Source organism: Xenopus tropicalis, chromosome 7 (assembly GCF_000004195.4).
Source record: "Xenopus tropicalis strain Nigerian chromosome 7, UCB_Xtro_10.0, whole genome shotgun sequence".
In the NCBI taxonomy this organism is placed as follows: domain Eukaryota; kingdom Metazoa; phylum Chordata; class Amphibia; order Anura; family Pipidae; genus Xenopus; species Xenopus tropicalis.
Genome location: NC_030683.2, coordinates 69,965,640 through 69,993,231, shown reverse-complemented (window position 1 = coordinate 69,993,231; position 27,592 = coordinate 69,965,640).

Genomic DNA, 27,592 nt, shown 5'->3' with positions numbered 1-27,592 from the left:
ATGCCTGCTTTGATAACAGTGTCCACAAAATGGCCCCTGCCTGCTTGCTCCAATTGAGAATTCCAAGACTGAAGAATATAAGATTAAAATAATTTATATATGGTGTAAGTAAAGTTTATTTTGCTTGACAAACACAATAGAAAAAAAATTGTAATTATTTCTTAAGGTGACAGGTCCCCTTTAAATATCTCGCAGCCTTTGCCTGAGCCTTTTTTATCCTCCCCACAAAGCCAGACTTCTGACAATATAAGAAAGCAACATCATCAAGAAAACTATTCAAAATAGTTTTTTTTCTTTCTCAGGCATGCAAATAATCTAGATAGTGAAGAAGAAGAAGAAGAAGACAAGTAAACAACACACAGCAGTTCACTGGAATGGAGGTTAATCATTGTGAAGGCATAAATCATTGCTATGTTGGTTCCAGGAAACACATAACTACAGGATCAGCTACCTAAACCATTCAGAAACAATTACAACAGTCACAAATTTACTAATCTGAAAAGTTCTCTAAGGGAGAACAAAAACTATGTTCTAGGCTGTTATCTCTTTAGATATGCTAGTCCAGTAACCCTTCATTTTACTATTGCCTATAAGGGCTCTGGCACATGGGGAGATTAGTCGCCCGTGACAAATCTCCCCGTGTGCCCGAGACCTTAGTAGCTGTTTGAAGCACTATATCACTTCTAGGTGCTTCTGTACAGAGAACCATTGAGTGCCCTTGCTGTGCTCATATAGAAGCAACAGGTTTAATCAATTCATTACAATTTTTATAATATAAATTATAAAACAACAAGGATTCAACTTTGTCTTACAAAATATTACCAGAAGTAAATGTGGACAGGAGTAATGTAGAAGACTCATTTATGTCCACAGCCTCAATTACAGTTGCACAAAAATGCAACACAGTTTATTATGGAGTCATATAGACACTGTTCATTAAAGGGGACCTGTCACCCACACATAAAAAGCTGTATAATAAAAGTCCTTTAAAAATTAAAAATAAAACCCAAATTCTTTTTTTAATGAAATCATCCATACCTGTTATAAAAGTATTTAAAAATCTGAGATGCCAATCATATATTTCCTGCCCCGCCTCTATGCCTGAGGCATAAAAGCGGGGCAGGAAATATACGATTGTCAGCTCAGATTTTTAATTACAATTGCTTTAACTTTCTATTCAGCACCTAGATATCACCTAGATGGAAAATGCATAAGATTTTGGGGCGATACAAAGCTTGCCGTAATAACAGTGTTCACAAAATGGCACCTGCCTACTGTCTGAGACTGTAAATTCCAGGACTGAAGGGAAAAAAAATTAAATAGTTTATATAGTGTAAGTAAAGTTTTGTTATCTCAACTAACATGATAGAAAAGGATTTGGAATTATTTATTAGGGCTCTGGTACACGGGGAGATTAGTCGCCCGCGAGCAGGGAGTTTTGCCGCGGGCGACTAATCTCCCCGTGTACCAGAGCCCTTAGGGTAAAGTAGTAAAAGTGCTTGTAGCACTGTAGTACAATTAACAGTTAAAGTGCACCTATATATGCTTTTCTGAAAAAAAAAAATAATTTTAACTTAAAATTATATTGTATATGCATATGTATATTATATTAATAATACTTCTGTATGAAAACCATAGTGTGGTGTACATTTATGACTTGTTGCGTGATTTAGCCATATCAGCTGCTCAGTGAGAGTGCCTCTTTTTAAATGGGCACTAATGTTGCAAGAGTGCCATATGGCCTGTTTGACTGATTTCCAATTGTACCTAGGCTCTAGGGTATGTGAAATGTACTTTCTGTGATGTTTACAATAAGAAGATAATGACTAGTAAAGACATGAACTTTAAGAAGTGTTTCCAAGTTTGTGGTCATGAGGATAAGGTATTTTTATTGCCAGTATGTACTGTATGTATAATGGAACTAAAACATGCAGCACTTATTAGTTTGACTATAATCATAGATGCTGTGCTTATAAATAACTTGAGAGGCCTATAAATATGAAGGATGTTATGCTTCCAGGACACAAGACCAGTAATTTGTGCTTGCTACTTTCAGAATACAGTGTTTGTTGCAGAACTAATACTGAATTGAAACTATAATTGAAAATATCAGATCTGCGCAAAGTCCAGGAATCAGGTTGTCTTTACTTCCTTTAGAGAGAAAATGTGTTTGTAATAAATTAATTGATCAGGACAGCTAAAGTCCCTATATGATCAGTGGACTTTTTGATTTACATGTATAGAGCTGCTGCAATATTGCACCACATACAGCAACACTGAGGTAATTAAATTCTGCCCCTCTAAAACTTTTAACACACACCTACAATAGTATGCCTGTTAAACCGCTTGACATGATGACAGCCTTAGCAGGTCCTTAGGCAGTGTCGGACTGGCCCACCAGGACACCAGGAAAACTCCCGGTGGGCCCAGGTGTCACTGGGCCCTCATGCTTCTAATTATTTGGCCAATTGCATGGTCATTTCTGTATGGGAAAAAGGGATAGAAGGATAGAGAAAAGAGACCTGGATAATAAAAAGGTTGAGTGAGGAGAGGAGGAATAATAGTTTAGAAAGTGGGCCTATGGTCCAAGGTTTTCTGGTGGGCCCCTGGCATCTCAGTCCGACACTGTCCTTAGGCCCAGGTAAAATAGATACGGAGGGGCTGAGCAGAGGAACATGAAAAGTGATGACTGTTGTATATGTTTAAAATTGCATGGCACACCTATGGTAAATGGTACTACAGTATATATTTATGAATACCAAATAATTGATTCATTATAAAAGCTTTACTTCCCATTTAAGCAGCATTCATGCCTTCATTCATTGTACTGCAGACTTTTGTTTACTACGGAGAAATGGTATCTCACACAACAAGAGAAAAGCATTTTATGAACCATTAATGCTTCTTTTTATCTCACCTGATGGAACAGGGTATAGGGTTAGGGTTCTGGAGTCTGACAACCAGGAGTCCTCAGTAGAAGAGGGTATGTGCACTGAGTTAATGAGTCATGTCTTTCATTATTGGTCACCTAAGGAGTAAGAGTAAAGCTTAATGTAGCTAGTTCAGCAGTCAGGTTAAGTTCTACCTAAGTGAACAGAAGAACTAGTATTCTAGTGGCCACCCACCAGCTTTTGACTGAAGTGGATTGGTTTAGAGGTAGAATTCCCTTGAATCACTGTGATGAATGCCTTGTACTGTGGGGGCTGGACACACATAGTATTAGGGCAACCACTGACTATAACTGTTTCTTCTGCTTATTTATGATGACTTGAAGTGAAAGACCTTAATCTTGTTGAGATATTTAGTTCAGCAATGAATCCATTACTTTGATTCAAGTACATGTAGATGTAGTCTAGCAACGACTGCGGAGACTTATTCCCTCCCTTCCAACCTTACCCCTGCTATACCCAGCTGACACAAGAAGACACACTGACACTGTTTTGTGTCACACACTGACACAGCTCCTGCTGTGTGCGCATGCGCCGTCTACAGTAACAAGTCGCCAAGTCTGGGAAGGGCAATGCATTATGGGAATCTTCTCTACCCTGCTCAGCGTTTTTTTTTCCTGTTTGGCTTCTGATCTTCTAAACAGGTGAAGTATGGGAAGACTTAAGGGCACTATTGAGACAACTGAAGGTATGCCTGCAGCTTGAGATTAACTCTTTATTAACCTTTCCTTCTCCTTTAAAGAACCTTTTAGCTGATTTATAACGAATGCCGGCCACTGCAAACACAGTGGGCATGTGCAAACCATCAAACAACACCAGAGATTAAATGGCCAAGGACTATCATCCACAATATGCTGTGACAAACCAAATATATATAAAATATATAAAAAAATTTTTTTTTGATCAGAATAAACAGTGCCTGAAAGGAAAACATATAACTTGTAAGTTGAGAGAAATTACGGCCCTACAGGTCACCTGCTAAATGTGTTTAAACAGGGAGGGATGTAAATGCCGCTTCATGTGACTGCAGGAAGTGAGGGTGAGATGCTGCGCTGGAGCGCGGGAGGGGTGAGTGAGGAGGCTGTTCCTTTCTGCTGAATGGACGAGCAAATTAACCCCTTATGTGCCCGGAGGGAATTGAGCCCCGGCTGACTCCACAGTCCCTGCGTGCTTTCATGATGTATTTCAGCGCTCCCTAATCTGGGCACCCAGGATAAAGAAACATTCCATTACATTACATTACATTAACATTTATTTATAAAGCACCAACATATTCCGCAGCGCTGTACAATATGTGGGTTACATACATTGGGCATACAGAATAACATATAAAGCAATCAGTAACCGATACAAGAGGTGAAGAGGGCCCTGCCCAAAAGAGCTTACAATCTACAAATTAGAAATCCATTTTGTAATGTTAGGTCCAGCAGATTTAAGACACTGTTTTTATTTTGCTAAATATAAACATACAAATTCAAATAAAACACAATTGCATTTGAAAAATTGCACCTTAATCCAATGCTGTACAGTTGCTGTTAGTGCTTAGAGTTTCAATAGATATATATTCGCATTGTTTGGCATACGGACAAGCCACATTGCGCCATAGTTTTAATCTTACAAGAACCAAGATGAACTATTGAAAGAGCTGGGCACAAGTGCTTAATATATGGGACTGCATAACCCTCTATCTGTGTCCATTCTTGTGTCCTCTTTTCCTCATTGTACCTCTCTTCTCACATTTTCTATCCCTGCTGTTCCTTTTTTGATGACTTATGCTTTCCTTCATTTTGTGTCTATTTAACTTGTGAAACAAAACTGAAACCACCCAGCATATCAAAAGCCCAGTTTGAGAATCAATGGCGCAATAGTTTTAAAAATGTTAAACTGAAATGTTTTTGAATAGCAACCCAAATGTTTTGGTAAAATACATTTTAAATAGTTTTAATAAGTATATTTCAGAAGGACAACGTGGTTTTAATGTTGAGCTAGCAGTTGCAATACCTTTAGACTAACTGTAGATGGTACCCTTGTTTCAGTTGTGCTCTCTATTAGGGAACCAAACTTTCATAACTGATTGTGCCACTAGATATTTATGACAGGCAATGACAGGAGCCAGAACTCTGTATGGACAGATGTACCAGCCTTGATGTTCCTGCCATTAATAATCAAACTATAAATATATCCAAGCTCAGAGTCAGGTTGATTTATTGATCTATACATTGATATATAAAACAATTGCAATGAATTTGTGTAAAGAAAATGAATTTATTAATCTGTCTTTCTCATTTAAAATTTATAGTAGTATAATTTATGACAAATGTATTTATGGGTAAAAGCCAGGCTATATTTACCCCCTAAACATTGGACTTTTCTACTCCAATATCTGATTCTCATCCCTACTAAGGTTATGCACTGACTGCTATTAAAGCTCCAGCTTGTGGGGACAATTAAAAGACCATTCAGCAAATTATTTTTTGAAATTCAGCCTAAAACTGAGTGCAAATTACTCCATCTTTTTATTTTTGTTTATTATACCACTAGAGGTCACTTTTGCATTTCTTAATCTTGCATTGGCTAATTTGTGTCAAATCAAACTGGTAATGAGATACAAATGCATTAAATATCAAAACAATAGGGTTGAGTCCTTTGTATAATATGCTTTATTTAAACATGTTTTAAGGGTAATACCACTTGCATAAAACTTGTGTTGCTAAATGAGCAAAATATATCCTTGCCTATAATGTTCCAAAAAATGTTAAAGGAGAAGGAAAGGCTAATAAAGAGTTAATCTCAAGCTGCAGACATGCCCTCAGTTGTCTCAATAGTGCCCTTAAGTCTCCCCATATTTCACATGTTTAGATGATCAGAAGCCAAACAGGAAGAAAAATCGCTGAGCTGTGTAAAGAAAGTTCCCATAATGCCTTGATCCTGCACAGACACCCAGATCAAGTGAACATGCTCAGTTAGTAAGACTATGAGTCAGCTTCCTGCTGATTGGCTCAGATTCACATTCCTAATTGGGGAGAGTGAGTTCTTATCATTCTTGAGGTAGGGGGTAGCAGGAGAGAGGAGACAGCAGAGAGCTGTGTGTCTCTGGCACATGAATTACAGACACAAGAAATCTTTTGACAGAGAAGTCAGTGCAGCATTTCTGTGAGTGCTTATGGCTGTATTTACATGACCTTTCTGATAAACTTACTTAGTTTTTACCTTTCTTTCTCCTTTAAGCTATTTAATCTTATATATATGCAAAATACTGTCTTGTCAAGACAGTGGAAACCACATCCCCAGCTAGCCAATGGCTAACAAAATCAAAACAAGCTATGTGCAAGTTGGATATATGAAACATATTTAAAGGTATTTATCTACATTTATCTACATTTATCAAACCAGTGGTTCTGGAAGAATTATTGGCCACAGGAAGATAAAGGAGTCTCTAAGGAGTGAAAAAGGTGTCAAAAAGCTGCCCTTGTAACTTGTAAGAACAGAATTTACTTTTTTCTTGAAACCATAAATTTGACTATTAGAGTGCAAGTGTGTTCTGAGGCAGGAGAGGTGAGTTCAGTGAGGTGAGAGGGGGTGGCATCAGCTCTCAGGTGGAAGGAGGGCCAGTAGCTCACCTGTGGAACTTCTACTTCAATAAAGCTTACATTTGTATGCAGGTGGAAACCCTAAATAGTTTCTACATACTTCTCTGTTTATGCATGGTGCACGATAACAATGCAAGTATTAGAAATATGTTCTAATTGATACACAATTTTAACTTGTTGGGTTGGTTGATAATGTAAAGAAGACCATGAAGAAATAAAATGGCCTATTTTTGACAGGTTTTTTTTGTTTGCTTTATTTAGGTTTCACTAGACAATGGAAGGTAAAAGGGGTAAAAGGGTAAATACATTTTGAGGGGTTTTGTGAAAGCACTATGTGGTTTTGGTATGGATTGCTATCCAGTTTAATTACAGGTTTAATACTGTACTTTTGTTGTGAGGAGCATATATGCTAGGTAACCTGATGAAAGCATGCATGACACAGGAATGAAGGACATTATAACAAAAGCTTTAATAAGGGATTAAAAGTAAAAATGAACAAATTGCAGCAAAAAGCTTAATGACCTATCCCAGACAGCAGAAAAACATGTTTAAAAGGGCCCTTTATTGGAAAATTACCTTCAGCTGGAACATGTGTAAGCCAAGGAATGAAAAAGCGTGGAACAATCATCACCATTACTTACAATGCTGAACTCCCACTGCCTCCTATGGCTTAACTACGTGAAACAGCAGTCCATTATCACTTAGGGCATGGACCTTACTGATAAAACTGCTAATCCCAAACTGGGGCCTCCTAAAGATAAGTTTTTAAAGCCCCATGTTTCCTATAACCATCCTAACAGACACATGAGGGTTGATTCACTAAAGTGCGATTGCGCTTATCGCATGCTTTTTTGCGTTAAATTTGACGTGTAAAAAAAAAGCATGACGTTAAATAGCGTGCAACCGAATGTGTTAATTTTACCGCATCGCGTTAATTAGCGCGCAGAAATAATAACGCATGGATTCACTTAGCCGCGCTAAATATCGCATTAGTCTATGCGAAAATTAACACCTACTTGGAGCAGGCGGTAATTATAGAAAAGTACCCCCAAATGGCTGGCTTCAAATTGTCTACTTAAGGCTAATGCCAGACGAGGCGTAGGGCGGATATTTTCGGCAGGCGGAAAAACGATTGTGCCTATATTGTGCCTACATGTGCCTGCACCCGAATGAATGGAATACGCTCGGGTGCAGGCACATGTAGCTGAAATATGCATAAAAACTTTTAAACGAAAGCGTTTTTCCTCTTGCCGAAAATATCCGCCCTACATCTCGTCAGGCATTAGCCTAACCCAGATAAGTGTGTCACCTTCCCACAGTCCCTTGAATATTTAATTAATGACAATGGGTTTCACTAAGAAAACATTTGTTTTCGTTACACAAAAGACTTCATTAGTGCTCTTTCTTACATACAGTGATACCATTTCACTGGAGAGTCTGTATACAGTTATCTAAAAATACCAGTGGATGTGCAAAAAAAGAGAAACAAATAAATAAATAAATGCAATACAACATATGCATATTAGAATTTCTTTCTTTCACTCATCCTCTTTAGCACAGTCTTAAGCAATTACAAATCTCTGTCCATGTTATGGAAGTATTTATAATACAAAAGAAACAAATTTCTTGTCTCCTTATTTTGGGAACATGTTCTTTGGTATCAGACTTCCTCTCTTTTAGGGCTCCTTCAGGTTTGGGGATTTAGTCTGCTCAGTTCTCTCCTCTCTCCCCCTCCCCCTCCCTTCTCCTGCTCCCCCCTCCCATAAGAATGCATAAGAACTCACTTCCCCCGCCCTTAGGAATGTGTGATCTGAGCTACCAATGGCTAAAACTGCAGCAGGAAGCTACCAAGACCAAGCTAAAATGGCAGCTGCTATCACAGGGAGCTTCTGGGGCTGTTTACTCAGGTATAGTAATACTTTCTGTAGAATAAATATAGTATTCTAGGTGACACTAATGTGGCGAATCTATTGGCAGTAAAATGCCAAAATTACGTTGTACTTTCCTTCTCATTTAACAGAAGTGCCTCTAATTGATATAATGTGCTGTGTTTGACCAATAGGTGGTGCTGTTAGGCACAGTTTGGCTACATTCTCTGAAGTTTTTTTATGGATAATGTTAATTGTATAAATTTTGCAACATTGTATTTATTTATTTATTATATTTACATACATTTTGTTTAAAAAGTAGCAATAGATGCATTCCAGTTTGAAATTGTTGTATCTCACTTCATATTTGTAAAACCAATGTTTTTAGGAGATCATTTATAAGGGGTTAATAATTAGCATATGCATTGATTGGAATTTTGATGTCATTTCCCTTTTTGTATTTTAAATAGCTGTTTGTGTTCATTTGAAATTTGTGCCTATGACTACGTATCTTTTGTATACGAAACACGTCAGGACCTTTTTGTTTTAAACAAATAAAGACAAGTTTTAGTGGACCAAGGAGTGTGTCAAACTGAAGTGCCTCTAATAGGTCTATATCTATAACAATTACAAATCTAAAATCTTTAAGTATACAAAACACTCATGATACTATGGGGCCATTTACTAATGTTTGAATTTCTTTTACAATTCATGTTTTTTGCGTTAAAACTCAAATTCTTTGTGGAAAAAAGCACAATTTTTTTGCCATTTATAATGCATCAAAACTGCAACAAATCCAAAAGTAAATGGCATCTAAAAGCTGTTGAGGTCATGTAGAAGTCAGTGGGCAGCTATCCTGTTTCCAACTGGAAGATCTTCTTTTGCTTCGTGGTATTAGAGGTTTTCGAATTTTTCAGATGATCCATTCATGTTTTTTTCCTTTGTGCTTTTTTTTTTTTTTAAAGCCTATTTTAATAAATCATTTGGCATTCATAGTTTTAGATATTTTTTTTTTCAGTTTCAAAAACCACTAAAATAATGAAAATTAAAATATTGATAAATGGGTAGTAATGAGTGAATTTTTTTCCCAGGCATGGGTTTGCTGTAAAATTCAGCATTTCACCATTGGTGAATTTTTTCGTGAAACTGCCACAGAAATTTGCTGTGAGAAAAAAGTTGCGATTGCTGCAAATAAGTTGTGGTTGCGTCAAAAAAGTTGTGAGGTAGCCGCAAATTTTTGGTCGTTTCACAAATTTTTCAGCAGTTTCACTGTAAAGACACTATCTGGAGCTAAACATATGGTGCTTTTAAAGGCATGAGTAGCCCTGTACATTGTACACAAGTCAAGATTCATTACATTTATTTCAACATCATTGGGGAACTATGTGAAGTTCTCTGAAAAGAAGATTGTACCTTTTTCACACACAAATATATAAGTACAGACAAGGCACACTTTACTTATCTGGCACCTGCTAAAAATAAAGTTCCTACTGTTTCCCATCACTTTAATAACTGATTTACTATTGCAGTGCTGCTGACACATACACACAAGATGCACCAAGCTGTAGCAGCTCTATAATTCCAAGGAGTTGTATTTTAACTGATGGTGAATGAAGTGGATTCAAAACTTTCACTTGCTGACATAAAACCTATACACAATACAATGTGGAAGCTTTAGTTTAGGTTATTAAATCAACTCCCAAATGCCTGGCAGATTTTAGCGGCAGAACTACTTTTAAAGGAGAAATATAGGTACACAAACATGGATACTTTCCTAACAAAGATGTCCCCCTCCCACATACACATAAAAGGGCTTAAAGGACAAGGAAAGGTTAATATAAATTAAAAGTAAGTCTAAAGGCATTCTTTTTAAGTACTTACTGCATATCTAAATTCCCAGATCCCTGCTTGCTTCTCTGAGATATGGTGCTGGCAGCCTACAGCAGTGTGAAGACTACAGTGACATCACTGAAATCTCTCTTCCCTTCCTGTAGGCTGCCAGCGGCAGCCTTCCTATTCTCTGAGCATGTGCGTAACTTGATCCTGTCTCCTGTTCTAAGCTACACATGCCCACCAGCCAATCAGAAGCGGATCTGGCAGAGGGGGGGGGAGGGAATGAAACACATGTGCAGTATGAAGCAAGGAGGAAAAGGAAGGGAGAATACCTTTTTAGAGATGGCTGCCTGTTCTAAAAAAATGTGAAGTAAGTGTGACTGAGTAAATATTTGATTAGGTGAGCCAAAAGTGCGGCGGTTTTACTAAACAATAGGAGGACTATTGGGCAGTATGCTTTTTAAATTTTGACTTGCATTCTCCTTTAATTATGATTGCACTATGCAAAGTGCAATTTCTGGCATGTCGCCACATTTTTACCCACAATGCAGTGTTCTTTGTCTACCAAGGGGAGCTGTGCCTTGCCCAGCTGTGCCTGATGCATTAAAATAAGTGCAAGTGCACGTCTGTTTTAATGCAAATTAAATTAAATTGTGCTGAGAATCTTCGGAATGTCAAAATTACATCTGCACATGATTCTTTAGGTTACCTTCCTAATGCTGCGGCCCTTTCATACAGTTCCTCATGTTGTGGTGACCCCCAACCATAAAATTATTCCTATGACCATTGGAAATATGTGTTTTCTGATGGTCTTAGGCAACCCCTGTGAAAGGGTTGTTCGATCCCCAAGGGGGTCCCAACCCACAGGTTGAGAACCGCTGTTTTAGGTGCAAGTATGTTGTGTCTATTGACACAGACTGCTGTGGGAACCCAGAATCAACTGCCACCTTTCCAGGGTTCCCCAGTGTCAATAGGCTCACTGTGCATGATTTATTCAAGTGGACTGGTGTAGCTACAAGGAATGGCTTTGGGTGCAGTACCATTTATTAATGGCAACTATCTATATAAAACTACAACTGTGGTTGTGCTTTATAAATGAACCCTTAAGCCTGGAACTAATAACGCAAGGGATGTAAAGGTGATAACTTCTTGAAGAATGAACTGAAATGTTCTGAGAGATTGCTGTAATTATTACGTTAGTTAGCCAACAAAGGTATCACCTTTGCATCCCCTTATGTTATGATTTGTACCTAAAGTTTGAACCTATAACAAACTGTGTTGCAAAGTACTAACATGTGCTTTGTGTGTCCTGATTTCCCTTTCTGTTTCAGCATTTTCATTTTTCTTGTTTTCTTGTTTTTTATTTTTTCTCTGCCAGAAAAGGCATGAAACATTTTATTTTACAATTTATTTATTTGGATGTTTTTATAGCATTCTGATATGTGCAGTACAAAAAAGCAAAACCAGAGAAAAGGAAATGTTCCAGAAAGAAGGAACTGGTCTGATCTTAAAATAAGTTTACTTTTAAGTGGGTGAAAATGCTCTTATAAGGAAAAAGTTTGAATAGTATCTACATTCTTTTATTGATGATACACATATATTTATGAAAAAGATTCCTCTCATATAACCAAATAACACAAGGCATGCAGCCTTGTCAGATGATTTATATTTCAAGAGGGATTCTCTTTTAATAAAGTTAGAGTCTAAACATTTATTATTTTGGAATTCAGCTGAGACTATGAATGGATTTGCAGGAACTGAGTAATAACAGACAATGACCTTGAAAGGCCCGATTCTAGATTTCTATAGGGCATATGCAGAAACCCAACAAAAAACCCTCTTTGAGAATAATGTACAACATAACAAAATGTGTCATTCTTATTTCTAACCACTTACATTACATTGCAGAAGTCTTGGGATTGTGCTACAGTATAAACAGTTCTGTGCTTATTAATTCATAATGTCTTTTTTACTATATTTTGCCAGCAGGACATACAGTAAGCTTCTCCTACAACAGAGTATTGTGTTCTCCCTTTCCTGTCCTAGGCCCCTTATTATTTTATCTGGATACTTCCTCCCTTGGCAAATAAAGCAATTTATATGGTTTCCAATACTGCCTCTATGCTCACGATATTTAAATCTATCTATCCTCTACTGATCTCAACCCAGAGCTTTTAACTTGTATCTCTTCCTGCTTATCTGCTTATTTTGCTTGGATGACCCAATGCTACTGTAACCCCTATTTGGCTGTGTAGGTTTAGAGCATGGGGTAACTTGGACTCAATCCTTCAGGCTTTCGCGAAGTGGAACTACAACTCCCTGTACTGTGTGCAGAGTAAAATAGCAAATAATGGACACCAGAAGGTTCTATGCTGATGAAAATTTAAATGATAACTGGTTTATTGTCAAAGATAATTAGTGCACAGGGTTAGTTCATATACACACAAATGCAGATGTTATAGCAGTAGTACACTCTGAGGACAAGAGAGGATACCACTGGTTTATCCCACCTCTTTTGGGAGACTGGGCAGGGTAAAGCACCTGGTCAACTCAGCACCACTATGGAGGCAGTCTGGATAAATACCTCAGTCCTCAGGTTGAATACATTTAGCTTTAAAGAGTCCTACTGCCGACTGTGGATCAGGGTTAGGTACTGGCCTATATCCTGCAACAGCGCCTGTATGGAAGGGTACTTCCAGCTAACTTCCTGGATGGAGCCAAAAGATGCTTGCTTCTTTTCCTCACTACCTCACTTTCATAGAAAGTGCTTGACAGAGTGTAACTATATAACTGGTCCTCATTAACGGGGTCCAGTTCAGGTCAGTGGACTCTAGGGTAGGATTTGGCTTTACTGGGGCCTATTCTGATCTCAGGCTCTGTGGACCTTCCACCTGAGACATCAGAGGCAGCCAAAGAGGGAGACCACCCCTTTGCTAAACACTATATTGGAGTGCAAAGGATGGAGTCAACCTGTAAACCAATAAGGCACATATGCAAAACTATAAACTGGATACATGGGTCTTTGCCCAGTAACAGCATAAACTAAGATGTTGTAGGGTTTAAAGCCATAGGGGCAGGTTAACCCTATGGGTCATAAACCTCTCTAAGAAAGATATGGTTCTCATTCACCCAATTCAACATCCACAACATCCCAGAAGTACTGTATCTATTACAGTTTAACAACTCCATTATGACCCCATCTCCTGAAGCCAAGTACCTTCCGGCTATTGACCCTCACATTCAAAACAGTTCATAGCTTTTCTCTATTCTACATCTCTGAACTTATCTTTAGATACTCACTCAACCACTTGTTATGCTCTTCTAATGAGCTGCTCCTCATTACATCCTCACATACTCGCATTCAAGACATGCTGAACCCCTACTCTGGAATTCTCTCTCTCTAACTTAATGCTTATTTAACAGGACTTGTGTCCTATAGGATTGTTGGAAATCTAGGCTGAGCAACATCAGGAGTGCAACCCAGGGCAAAATGCAGTGTAAAGGCCTGTGGCTACTCATACAATTCCCCATTGCAGTGGGCAAAATGTGAAAAGATGGCGGACTGTGGCTTTTTTTTATTTTGCACTTTGCACACTATGTGGCATTGTGAATGACCCCTCTTGTGTCTTAAACCTTTCTCCTTTTAGACTGTAGGGTGCAGGGTGCTTTTGTATTAGTTACTGCTTGTTTTTGTATGTTTTCTTGTATGTTTAATGTAGATACCGATTATTGTACAATGCTACGGTTTTATAAATACATGGTATAATAATAATAATAATAATAATAGCCAAGAGGTAACCAGAGGCCACAACATCTTAAAATTTTTTGTGCAGTTCTAGAATACTGGCAAATAAAAAGTGATAAAAAGGTCAGTGTCCAAGTTAAAGTGACAGTTTGTGGTTACTTATAGTCTCAGTATCTGCTAAGTCAGGTAAAATATCTCTTTTTACTCACTAAGAAGAAGTTACAGCTGCGTGTTGAATTTCCTGAAATTTAATGCATCCAAGCTAAATAAAAACAAGCTGTTTCTGGCTAAGTTTTTAATACCTTTTGCCAAGTCAGATATAAAGACTCACAAAAAACCTCTGGCTTCACTTATTTACTTACTTATTTACTTTACTGGTTATTAACTGTCTCACATTTTTACTGGTATGTGACATGAGACAATTATGTCACACACACGCAGCAATGAATCTGCTAGTCTGTAATCTGTATTTAAGGCCAATAAATATGGAGGCAGACAGCACAGATTCATTAAAGAACAGAAAAAAGCATAATGGCAATTAGAGAAGAGGAGTAATGCTAAAATACTTGTCATCTTAAATAGAGCAGACGATAGATAATAGGAAAAATTTGAATTCTGCAAACAATTTTTTCCTTTGAGTGAATAATCTTCTTTTTACCTTTTATAACCAGAGGAAAAATGTGTGAAATCATGAAATATTCCCATATTTCTCATTGTTTCCTAGCATTTTTCAATATATAACAATAAGATACAGAAAAATGGAAGTTTCCCATAGACTTTCCTTGTCATAAATTTCCTACAGAATCAAAAACATTTCACAACTTTTCACCTTGGTCGACTTTGGAGCAGACTTCTATGTTTTTTACCCATTGGATGAAATGGTTTTCAGTTTCTGAATGTTGGAGAACATATTCTGGAGAGAGAAACCAATTAATCTTTACATTCTGGAAAAAAGACTGATCCAGCCAGAAAAATTCTACATTTTAAAAGAAAAACAATTCAATCTTTTTTGTTGTCACAAAAAATACTGCATAAGAATTGACAGGACTTATAGATAGAGGAACTCCTTGGGAACAGTACAGCATACAGGGCTTAGTGTATATATTAAACTATACGTCATTAAAGGTCTGCTCTGTAGCCCCAATAAATGTAAAATCTTTCCACCATGCCTCTAAGAAGTGAATGCTAATGATACATTTGAATGTTTGGCTCCATAGCACAGTTTTCTTAACTGGCCCAATTTAATGAGGTCATAAAGGGTGAAGCAACTGAAATTAGTTTCTTCTTTAGACACCCTTGGCCAGCTTCTTGCTTGAATTGTATTGTGGTGCTGAAACATGATGTAGGGTGTGTGAATAATTTAGTCACTGGAAAGGGCAACATGTTTTTTTCCCCCAAGTTCCTTGTTAAATAGAACAATCCACTAAATTAGATATAGAACACAGCATGCATTGGCAGCATATTACAATTCCAAAGTCTTTCTTTCTCTTTTAGCTGAGCACGTTACAAGATAGGCTAACTCATTCACTGCTGGGATATCTTGCAGTTCTCTGTTAATCCACAACCCATTCTCAGAAGGCATTCCTGTTAGATATACGTAAGGGAACCGGAGACACAAGGCACAAGCTATACTTTTAATATAAAACTTCTGGGTGTAACTGAAAGTGTGCCAAATATGCTTGACCGTACTAACCTTAGGAAGTATTCATAAATCCAAATGAAGCATTAACATACAAGCTAAGGCTTTGTTCTGTTAGCTAAATACTTAGAAATGTTGTTGGGAAATATAAGGCAATAGAGTTTAGCACTGGCTAAATTAAAATAACAATGCAAATACACTTCTGTGTAAAATTGTTGACAATGCTATTAGGGATACGAGAAGTATGTACACTGCCTGTAGCTGAACGATCATAATAAGTCTTGCCTACTCTAATATGTCTCACCTGAAAGGATGAAATGACCAGACTTGACTAAGGGATGCCTGGAGGTACAAATGATTTGCATATGTCAGACAGGGGTTTTGTTGGTTTTCTTGGGTACAAACCTGCGGGCTGTGTTCGACACATTATTTATTAGTAATTTATAGAAATGGTTATTCTTCACTGATCTACCCCTTTATAGCAACCAATATAGTTTTTGTGAGTAAAAGTACACACAATTGGAGTAATTTATTTGGTACAGTGCAGGGTGCAGAGTGTAGGTAAAAAAAGCAATCTGCCATTCTTTCTGTACTTGCACTGTGTCCTTGGTTGTTTGTATTGGTTGTGCGAGAGCACAGAGACCTGTGTTCCCCCAATAGATACAATTCTTCTTTCGTATAGCAGTACTGTATTTTTGAGGGCAGTTGAAGATATATAGACAATTCCCCTTCCCTCCCAGGTCCTATCTTGCACATTATTCAGACATACAAATTAGGGAGTGCTGGTGGGCGCAGGTTGCAATGGCTTTCTGGTATTTGCAGACACTGTGTTCTGCACAGGTGCAGAGTGCTGCACTCACCCTGCCACTAGTCCATTTTGAATGAACCAAAAGGGGAGATTCTGTGCTTTAATATTTAAAGCTTTTACTGGTGGCATAGAGGAAAATATTGACCACAGCAGTGGAGTGGATAATTATTTTATAGGCAAATTTTAAGTGAAGGATCACAGCCACCCCCAATGACTTTTGTTATATTTTATTGTTGCCCAAGAGGGTGGAGGTTGACGTTAACCTTTTTAGTGCCATAGGACGTAGATTCTACGTCCTAGGTACCAAGGGACCAAAGTGCCATAGAACGTAGAATCTACGTCCTACAGCACTAACAGGTTTACAAGCGCTGCGCTCGCTTTTAAAGCAGCGCAGCGCTTGTAAAGCCTGCACAACCCCCTAGGCAACGAGCATAAGAGGTCATACTTACCGATCCGGGTCCCCCAGCGCCGCCGATCCGGGTCCTCAGCCAATGACAGCAGTGGACACGCATTGATGACGTGTCCACTGCTGTCCCTTTAATTGTCGCCGCCCCCGCCGTCGCCTCTTCACTCTGCTGCCACGTGAGACTGCTGGAGCCCCCCTGCTGCCTTCCTGCTGCCTTCCTGCCAGATTGGTCGCCCTGATCGCCTGCCTGCATTGTGTAAGCTGAACTACAACTCTCTTTTTTTTTTTTTTCCCATTTCTTCTTCTATCTTTGTCATTATTACACTTTTGTACACATACACACTTATTTACAACTTTCCCAAGCACACACAGACACTTACACACACACTTACACTTACACTTTTTTTTTTTTTTTTTTTTCTTTTCTTTCTTTCTTTGCTTTCTCTGGCAGTCTTTTTTTTTACTAAAACTTTATTTCTGATCTTGCTCTATAATTATCTGATTTATTTGGTTGCATTTTAGTGTTTTTTTTGCATTTTCATAATTGATTTCTGTTTTTGAATTATTCTATTGCACTATAACTTTTGTATTGCTATTGGGTGCTGAATTTGCAGTGACGTTGGTGGATCCAGGGCTCTGACCACCGATTTCATTGCAATAATTGTTCTTCTGTTGGTTTGAGCGGTTTTTATTTGAATTTACTGATTTTATGGTGTTTTATCTTTGCATTGTTCTTTATTGTGTATTTAGTGCCCCAAAAAGGTTGCTTTTGCAGTGACATTGGTGGATCCAGGGCTCTGATCACCGATTTCATTGCAATTATTGTTCTTTGATTGCTTTTAGTGGTTTTATTCCATTTTAACTTCATTTGATTTCATTTGTTCTAGAAAGGTCCAGAGGTGCTAAGATTGTTCTGGTAGTTTCTATTGCCAAGGGTTAGGCTGATGCCACACATGGCGTAGGGCTGATTTTTTCAGCAAGTGGAAAAACGCTTGCCGAAAATTCAGCCCTACGCCTGCTACTTGTGCCTGCACCCGAATGAATGGAATACGCTCGGGTGCAGGCACATGTAGCCGATATACGCATGAAAAAGCGAGACTTTGCATTCTCACGCGTTTTCATGCGTATATCGGCTACATGTGCCTGCACCCGAGCGTATTCCATTCATTCGGGTGCAGGCAAAAAAAAAAGGGGTGCATAGAGTGCAGCCCCAATATTATGCATTTTCAGGTTTGGCGGCCATGTACTTATGTGCACCCATACATATGGGGTATCGTTTTATTCAGGGGAACTTGCAGATTTATGGTTAGTAAGTTTTTGGTAGTTGCCATGGAGATTTTGGGGAGAAATCTAGGTTTGTATCTGGTTTTTCCTTGATTTCTGACCAAAGCGTGACTTCTGCAAGGGACTGCGGCCACAATTTTCCATGTAGAAAGAGAAGAGTGGTGTCTCTGAATAGCTGAAGGTGTGCACTTTTCAGAAATATATAGTTTGCGGGGGTTATTTCACAGGTATGGGGGTGTTTAGACTAAATAACTGCAGGTAGAGCAAAGCCCCCCGTTATGCATTGCCCCTGTTAGGGGGCATTTGGTGGCCACGTCTTTATGTGCACCCATACATATGGGGTATCGTTTTATTCAGGGGAACTTGCAAATTGAGGTTTAGTAAGTTTTTGGTAGTTGCCATGGAGATTTTGGGGAGAAATCTAGGTTTTTTATCTGGTTTTTCCTTGATTTCTGACCAAAATCTAGGTTTGTATCTGGTTTTTCCTTGATTTCTGACCAAAGCGCTGACTTCTGCAAGGGACTGCGGCCACAATTTTCCATGTAGAAAGAGAAGAGTGGTGTCTCTGAATAGCTGAAGGTGTGCACTTTTCGTAAATATATAGATTGTGGGGGTTATTTCACAGGTAGGGGGGGTTAACACTGAAAAACTGCAGGTAGTGCACATAGAGCGAAGCCCCCAAAATTTCAACTGAAATTGCCCTTATGCATTGCCCCTGTTTTGGGGCATTTGGTGGCCACGTCTTTATGTGCACCCATACATATGGGGTATCGTTTTATTCAGGGGAACTTGCAAATTGAGGTTTAGTAAGTTTTTGGTAGTTGCCATGGAGATTTTGGGGAGAAATCTAGGTTTTTTATCTGGTTTTTCCTTGATTTCTGACCAAAGCGCTGACTTCTGCAAGGGACTGCGGCCACAATTTTCCATGTAGAAAGAGAAGAGTGGTGTCTCTGAATAGCTGAAGGTGTGCACTTTTCGTAAATATATGATTGTGGGGGTTATTTCACAGGTAGGGGGGGTTAACACTGAAAAACTGCAGGTAGAGCAAAGCCCCCCCTTATGCATTGCCCCTGTTTGGGGGCATTTGGTGGCCACGTCTTTATGTGCACCCATACATATGGGGTATCGTTTTATTCAGGGGAACTTGCAAATTGAGGTTTAGTAAGTTTTTGGTAGTTGCCATGGAGATTTTGGGGAGAAATCTAGGTTTTTTTATCTGGTTTTTCCTTGATTTCTGACCAAAATCTAGGTTTGTATCTGGTTTTTCCTTGATTTCTGACCAAAGCGCTGACTTCTGCAAGGGACTGCGGCCACAATTTTCCATGTAGAAAGAGAAGAGTGGTGTCTCTGAATAGCTGAAGGTGTGCACTTTTTGGAAATATATAGTTTGCGGGGGTTATTTCACAGGTATGGGGGTGTTTAGACTAAATAACTGCAGGTAGAGCAAAGCCCCCCGTTATGCATTGCCCCTGTTAGGGGGCATTTGGTGGCCACGTCTTTATGTGCACCCATACATATGGGGTATCGTTTTATTCAGGGGAACTTGCAAATTGAGGTTTAGTAAGTTTTTGGTAGTTGCCATGGAGATTTTGGGGAGAAATCTAGGTTTTTTATCTGGTTTTTCCTTGATTTCTGACCAAAATCTAGGTTTGTATCTGGTTTTTCCTTGATTTCTGACCAAAGCGCTGACTTCTGCAAGGGACTGCGGCCACAATTTTCCATGTAGAAAGAGAAGAGTGGTGTCTCTGAATAGCTGAAGGTGTGCACTTTTCGTAAATATATAGATTGTGGGGGTTATTTCACAGGTAGGGGGGGTTAACACTGAAAAACTGCAGGTAGTGCACATAGAGCGCAGCCCCCAAAATTTCAACTGAAATTGCCCTTATGCATTGCCCCTGTTTTGGGGCATTTGGTGGCCACGTCTTTATGTGCACCCATACATATGGGGTATCGTTTTATTCAGGGGAACTTGCAGATTAATGGTTAGTAAGTTTTTGGTAGTTGCCATGGAGATTTTGGGGAGAAATCTAGGTTTGTATCTGGTTTTTCCTTGATTTCTGACCAAAGCGCTGACTTCTGCAAGGGACCGTGGCCACAATTTTCCATGTAGAAAGAGAAGAGTGGTGTCTCTGAATAGCTGAAGGTGTGCACTTTTTGGAAATATATAGTTTGTGGGGGTTATTTCACAGGTATGGGGGTGTTTAGACTAAATAACTGCAGGTAGAGCACAGCCCCCCCCTTATGCATTGCCCCTGTTTGGGGGCATTTGGTGGACACGTCTTTATGTGTACCCATACATATGGGGTATCGTTTTATTCAGGGGAACTTGCAGATTGATGTTTAGTAAGTTTTTGGTAGTTGCCATGGAGATTTTGGGGAGAAATCTAGGTTTGTATCTGGTTTTTCCTTGATTTCTGACCGATGCGCTTACTTCTGCAAGGGACTGCGGCCACAATTTTCCATGTAGAAAGAGGAGAGTGGTGTCTCTGAATAGCTGAAGGTGTGCACTTTTCAGAAATATATAGTTTGTGGGGGTTATTTTACAGGTAGGGGGGGTTAACACTGAAAAACTGCAGGAAGTGCACATAGAGCACAGCCCCCAAAATTTCAACTGAAATTGCCCTTATGCATTGCCCCTGTTTTGGGGCATTTGGTGGCCACGTCTTTATGTGTACCCATACATATGGGGTATCGTTTTATTCAGGGGAACTTGCAGATTGATGTTTAGTAAGTTTTTGGTAGTTGCCATGGAGATTTTGGGGAGAAATCTAGGTTTGTGTCTGTTTTTTCCTTGATTTCTGACCAATGCGCTGACTTCTGCAAGGGACTGCGGCCACAATTTTCCATGTAGAAAGAGGAGAGTGGTGTCTCTGAATAGCTGAAGGTGTGCACTTTCCAGAAATATATAGTTTGTGGGGGTTATTTTACAGGTAGGGGGGGTTAACACTGAAAAACTGCAGGAAGTGCACATAGAGCGCAGCCCCCAAAATTTCAACTGAAATTGCCCTTATGCATTGCCCCTGTTTTGGGGCATTTGGTGGCCACGTCTTTATGTGTACCCATACATATGGGGTATCGTTTTATTCAGGGGAACTTGCAGATTGATGTTTAGTAAGTTTTTGGTAGTTGCCATGGAGATTTTGGGGAGAAATCTAGGTTTGTATCTGGTTTTTCCTTGATTTCTGACCAATGCGCTGACTTCTGCAAGGGACTGCGGCCACAATTTTCCATGTAGAAAGAGGAGAGTGGTGTCTCTGAATAGCTGAAGGTGTACACTTTTCAGAAATATATAGTTTGTGGGGGTTATTTTACAGGTAGGGGGGGTTAACACTGAAAAACTGCAGGAAGTGCACATAGAGCGCAGCCCCCAAAATATCAACTGAAATTGCCCTTATGCATTGCCCCTGTTTTGGGGCATTTGGTGGCCACGTCTTTATGTGCACCCATACATATGGGGTATTGTTTTATTCAGGGGAACTTGCAGATTGATGTTTAGTAAGTTTTTGGTAGTTGCCATGGAGATTTTGGGGAGAAATCTAGGTTTTTTATCAGTTTTTTCCTCGATTTCTGACCAAAGCGCTGACTTCTGCAAGGGACTGCGGCCACAATTTTCTATGTAGAAAGAGAAGAGTGGTGTCTCTGAATAGCTGAAGGTGTGCACTTTTCAGAAATATATAGTTTGTGGGGGTTATTTCACAAGTAGGGGGGGTTAACACTGAAAAACTGCAGGTAGTGCACATAGAGCACAGCACCCACATTTTTAGCTGTAATTGCCCTTGTGCATTGCCCCTGCTTTGGAGTGTTTGGTGCCCATGTCTTTATGTGCACCCATACATATGGGGCATCATTTTATTCAGTAGAAATTTGTCTTTCAAATTTGCCTTTGTTAGAAAATTTTTATGAGATTTTTTTTTGTCAAATCCACATTTGATCATGCGTCCAAGTTTACGTTTTAGAAAAAAAAAAAAATGTCAAAAAAACTTCCAAATTTCACAATGCACTGACAAAAGGTATTTGGCTTTTTAGTGAAAACTACATTGCACCTAGAAACCTGAAGGTCTGTAGTTTCTAAAGATACCAAACATGAGGGGATATTTTAGATTTACATATAAGTTATGCTGCATCAACTGTTACAAGCGCTTTTCCGCTTTGTTCTGGTGTGATATTGTACTAAGTATTGCTTTAGTTTGGGGGTTACTTCTGGACAGGAACTGTGGGGTACCACCACATATTTGGTATCGTTGGACTTGGGAGTATCAGGGCTTTTACAAACAACAAAAAAAAGTTTGTAAAATTAACTTTTCTATGGAAAAAAAACTCAAAATATACAGAAATTTTTCATAATTTTTTTTTTTTTTTACATAATTCACCCAAAATACACATCATATCTCCAGAAAAGTTATAAAATTTGGTATGTATGTCGAAGCCCAATTAGTGACGAAAAAAACGATATATAATTTCCCTAGTTTCATGGAGGTTTTCCTACCAAAAAACATTGTTAAAGCGAATGAGTACAAAATGCTTAAAAAACGTCTGGCACTGGGGGGAACCGAAATGACGAATTCGGCTGGCACTTAAAGGGTTAAAAAACAGATATTTACACAATTCTAGTTTTTCAGAAGCTTAAAAAAGAACATTCAATCCCTGGCAAATCGATATGCTCTTAGGGTGAAGACACACTGAGCTACTAGTAGCAGCTACTTTTTCCTGGCTACTAAACTCCATTGTCTATTTTAGTAGCCATGACAATTAGCTGCTACTAGTAACTCTGTGTGTCTTCACCCTTATGGTGGTCCATTCTAGGAGATAATTTAAATTTGATAATACTCCTTCTTTTTGTCTGTTCTTTAATTAATCTGTGCTGCAGCCTTCATTCAATTTGAACTGGAAAGGCAAATGGAAAGCAACTGGGGAGAGCAAGCAATGGGTTTGTGGGCAAACCGTGGGGCTTCTTGTTTGTGAATGGATCAGGGGGGCAATATATATTGTAGGTAAATTTGGTCTTCTTTTTCAGTGAATTATATTCAGATCCTACCTCTCTTCATTCTGTAGTTTAAAATACTATTTAGCTGCTGGGAAAACTGATGGTACGGCAAGCTATTTATTGTTACTATTATATTTTATTGCTTCATGTTCTTTTCCAACCCTCACCTATTAATCCCTCATTCTGACGTCCAAACCTCTGCTGTGTTAGGATCAGTACATGTGCATCCTGTACTGTTTTGACCATGTATGTATATGCTTTCTTAATTTATGTATGTACTAAAACTTGTAAATGTCTTCTATAAATCATTTATTTTATGTGCATATTAATGTAAAAGCTATTTATTCATTCTGTCAAACAACATATACAAAAAGTGTCCTATAAAAATGTAGATACACATACCTGCAAGTTTATTCAAAACATTTGATAGATGTCTGGCTGGTATATTTACAAGTTTTGTAGACTACAAAACTAGGCTTAGGCTAGGCTTAGAATCTTGCAATCCTTTTCATGCTACTTTTAGGGTTTTATTTGATGGATTTATTTATGAAGCAATTGCTTGTCTCCTAATGAGTAATGTGAAGTGGCATTTCCTGGTCCCAGGTTTTCTGTTCTAGTGGGGCACTTCCTATAGCACCAAATTAGCAATACATTGCTTACATCTTCACCTGGCAAATTTGCACCTGGGCAGTAACTTTTCTGCTAAAGCACTGGGTTTTGATTTACAAGTTATGTCTGTGGCTTAAAAATGGCTTAAGACAACAACAGGAGATCCTCTGCACTCACCCATTATCAATCTCTATAGGACATTAAGACATTCTGTTCATTAAGCTACCAAGAAATACCCTCCCCTTTAATCAAAGCAGGGATTGTTTGCCCATATTTTGCAATATATTACAAGCTGGCCAACTATGTCAAAGTCATCCCCGGTCTGGCCAGTCCTACACTCACTTTCATCTGATTCACTAAGAATGCTACTACTTCAATATACATTTAACAAAGGAAACAAGTTTTACCTGCAACTTACTTGCTTTCAAGGTCAAAACCCCAAATGGTTGCCCCTTTATTGGCTCCACTGGGATCACCTGACTGTAGCTGGGAAGGGTGGGAGCTACAACATGGAGCTGGACACTGCTCCTGTATAAACTATAGCAAAAAAGAGAATGTTGTGCTCGCCACTAAATTTTAAACTATTAGGTGGGGGTGCAATAAGGCTGTGACCACAAAATTCATATAGATAACAAACAAGAGATCCTCTGCGCTCCTGAAAAATGTGTTAAGCACTATAATCACTATGTGATTTCTTTGGGAATCTTTCATTTCAAAGGCCTTATACATCTTCACAAAATGTTGTTTATTATATAGTAAAAATGCTTTCTACTTTAGCAAGTTAACATCAGCATAACACCACTGTTCCCTTAAATGTTTCTTCTGGATTGTGTTTGGGAGAATGCCCATGCTGCCATCATTTTATTGCATATTTATGTATAGTTTGAAAGGAAACTTGGCACTCTGTTATGCTTTTGCTAAAAATGCACTGTGTGCTTCCCAGGACCTTTTTGTTTTCTGAGCTGTGCCTCTGGGACTACAGTTGGCAAAGTCAGACAGAAGTTGGTAATGGTCATTGTTTGATTTTGACCTTGGCTTCATGAAAAAAATGCCATCTCCTACACTATTTAATTTTTTTTTTTCTCAGCAGCCTTAGATCATTTAATATCATTTTAGAAGAGCAGAAAGAAAGATAGCAGAATCCACAAGCTCCACCTATTAGCCTAGTACAAATAGAAACTGTGCCAACCCCAACCTCCTGTTTGAAGTAGTATTTGTGCAAAACAAGGACTGACTGGGCGGATAGAAGAACAAGAGACAGGGTTAATATAATTATTTAATGGCCACCTGTTTGAAACCCAGCTCATTTATTGCTATGGGTTAAAAGACCTAAAGCACATATTGTCACTTTTATTACATTACCCTGTTCGACTTTTTTCTGTTAGTGAGAAACTTAATATTGACTAAAAATCTACAAACCATAGGGGTAATTTGCCAAGCACCACACAGTCTGCAAAGTGCAAAAAAGGCTGATATTTTACATTTTTTTGCACTTTGTGCAGCATTTGGTGCCTCACATTTATTACTGCATGCCTCTGTACTTCCTTTCAGAGCACAAAGACCTGTGACATGCCCCTTGAATCAGGCCCTGTGTCTGCCTTAGGAAAGCTCATTTCATGAGGGGTGGGCAGGGGGAAGCGTTTACGCACCTTTGTTCTCTAGCACTTGTGCATCTGGGTTAAGCATAGCATCTATTTTAAATCTGCTACTTCTTCCTTGTTTTTTGCAGAAACTGTATGTTATTAAGAGCCAGACCCCTTGCTTATAATATTCATGTAAAGAACCATGTAAATTACTGGACCTTTTTAAATTAATGATAATAGAGTAAAAAATGCAATAAGCAGCACTTCTTGTCATCTACTGCCACTTTAACCATTTAATTCTATAGCAGGGCAATAGTAAGAGTAATAGTAACAGTTAGCAGGGGTTAATCAGTTGAGCAGAGGGAAGGCTGACAAACATACTCTATTGTGCTCAAAGAATACTAGCTAGGGAACAGGAATTACCGGTAAATGTTAATGATGCCAAAGGTGAATTAATTTTGTAAAGGGAAATGCTCTTAGTTCAGTCTTTGTATAAAAAATTAATAAATAAATAAATAAATACAAAAACGAAGCAGCTTTGGGAAAAATTGCAGAATTCTAGTAGTAGATATGGTTTGTAGAATTAGAACATTTACTCCAGGTCTAGCGACCCATAGCAACAAATGAGTTGTTGGCTTTCAAAGAGGTGATCATTGAATGCTATCTGCTGATTGGTTGCTACGGGTTACTAGTATTGGTGCAATCTTTATAACATTCATTACTTATGATGCAGCTCACTCCTACTGCTCTGCGCTTTTTTATCACAACCAAGAGAATGTCTGTTTCCTATAATATTACTTATGTTTGAACAGCAGCATATTGTTTGCCTACATAATTGTATAAATACTTATAAAACATAATCCTTGAGGTTCTCACAGTATACTGACCATGAATCTTTTTAAATATATCTAATTACTCTAGAATCTAGATTAATTATGCTGTTTATCTTCAGGCCTCAAGGACTTTAACAGGCCTGGTATACGGTTAATCCCCTGTTAATGATAGGTGATGCAGCCAGAATAAATAAATTACTGTGTAATTACCTGTAGTTAAGCGGGCATATGTTTAAATTCAGAGAACATATTTTAACTCATAAATCAGGTTATGGTACAAAGTTATGTAAAGTTATAACAAAATGTTCCTTTAGTATGCTCACTGCATGTAATATCCAAGGCTATTGTGATATTAAGATCTACAGTTAGTATAGATATTGGTATATGTAATTGTATATGTGTCGGTATGCGTGTGTTTATATATGGGCACTGGATTGAACTTCATGGTCTATTTTCAACACAACTTAACTATGTAATTGTTTCTTCATTGATATGTTCTACTTTTGTACTATAAATGGCATTTAGCAACGCCTAAGTATTGGTATTATAAGCTGCCTACAGATTTTAATAAGCTAAGCTTTGCATATGAAAAGAAATCAACACTTTTAACTAGTGATAAGTGAATCTGTCCAATTTGTAGCAAAGTGAAATGGTAAAAAATTCACAAAATGCGTTTGTTGTGGCTACTGCGTGACTTATCAAAGTTCTGTTCTTATGTGGTCTGAACCAAGGAAAATGTGAGTCAATTATTTACCTATTTTTTTGCCAGTCCCTAATCTTTACTGTCTGTAGGAGAAAGCTTTATAGATGTGCAGTTAAGTTGTCTGATTGCTTTTAGTACTTTTTCTGTATAGTTTTTAGCATATATTAACTAAAGGGCATGCTGACCAAATTGCTTTTTTATTCATTATAAGCCTGGATACCCATATATACAGTAGATAAAGGGTTTATACTGTCATTTAGCCTTCGCCTATCAAGGGATTTGAGGGGTTGCAGTAATAATTAGAGGCCCTGTTGAACATTTGTACTGAAAATGCTGTCCCTACACTACCCTAAAACCACCCATAGTGCACATTTAACCATATTTGCAGACAATTATTTCATGTAAAAAGAAAACAAGTGCAATTAACCATGGCCTTTGCATCTCACACAAATCAAAGTAGATACATGAAAAAGAAGATAAAACCTATTTAAGTGTTTTTTTTCCCTATTGGAAACCAGAGTTTTAGGGTTATGCGTTGTGTTTCCACTGTAACTGTAAAAATGTTTGTAATTTATTTTTGAGCACGTTCTCAAGAGCATGTACCCATTATAGTCTGGAATCTGTTAAGCTGGGAAGGGCACTCAGTAAAGAAGAAAAGTAAGAAAGAAATGTAAACTAGTCATGGAAACAAAGACTGGGAATGGAAATCTAAACAGTGCTGCTTTAATGTGCCTCGGCCAAAGGCAAGGATCTTATTGT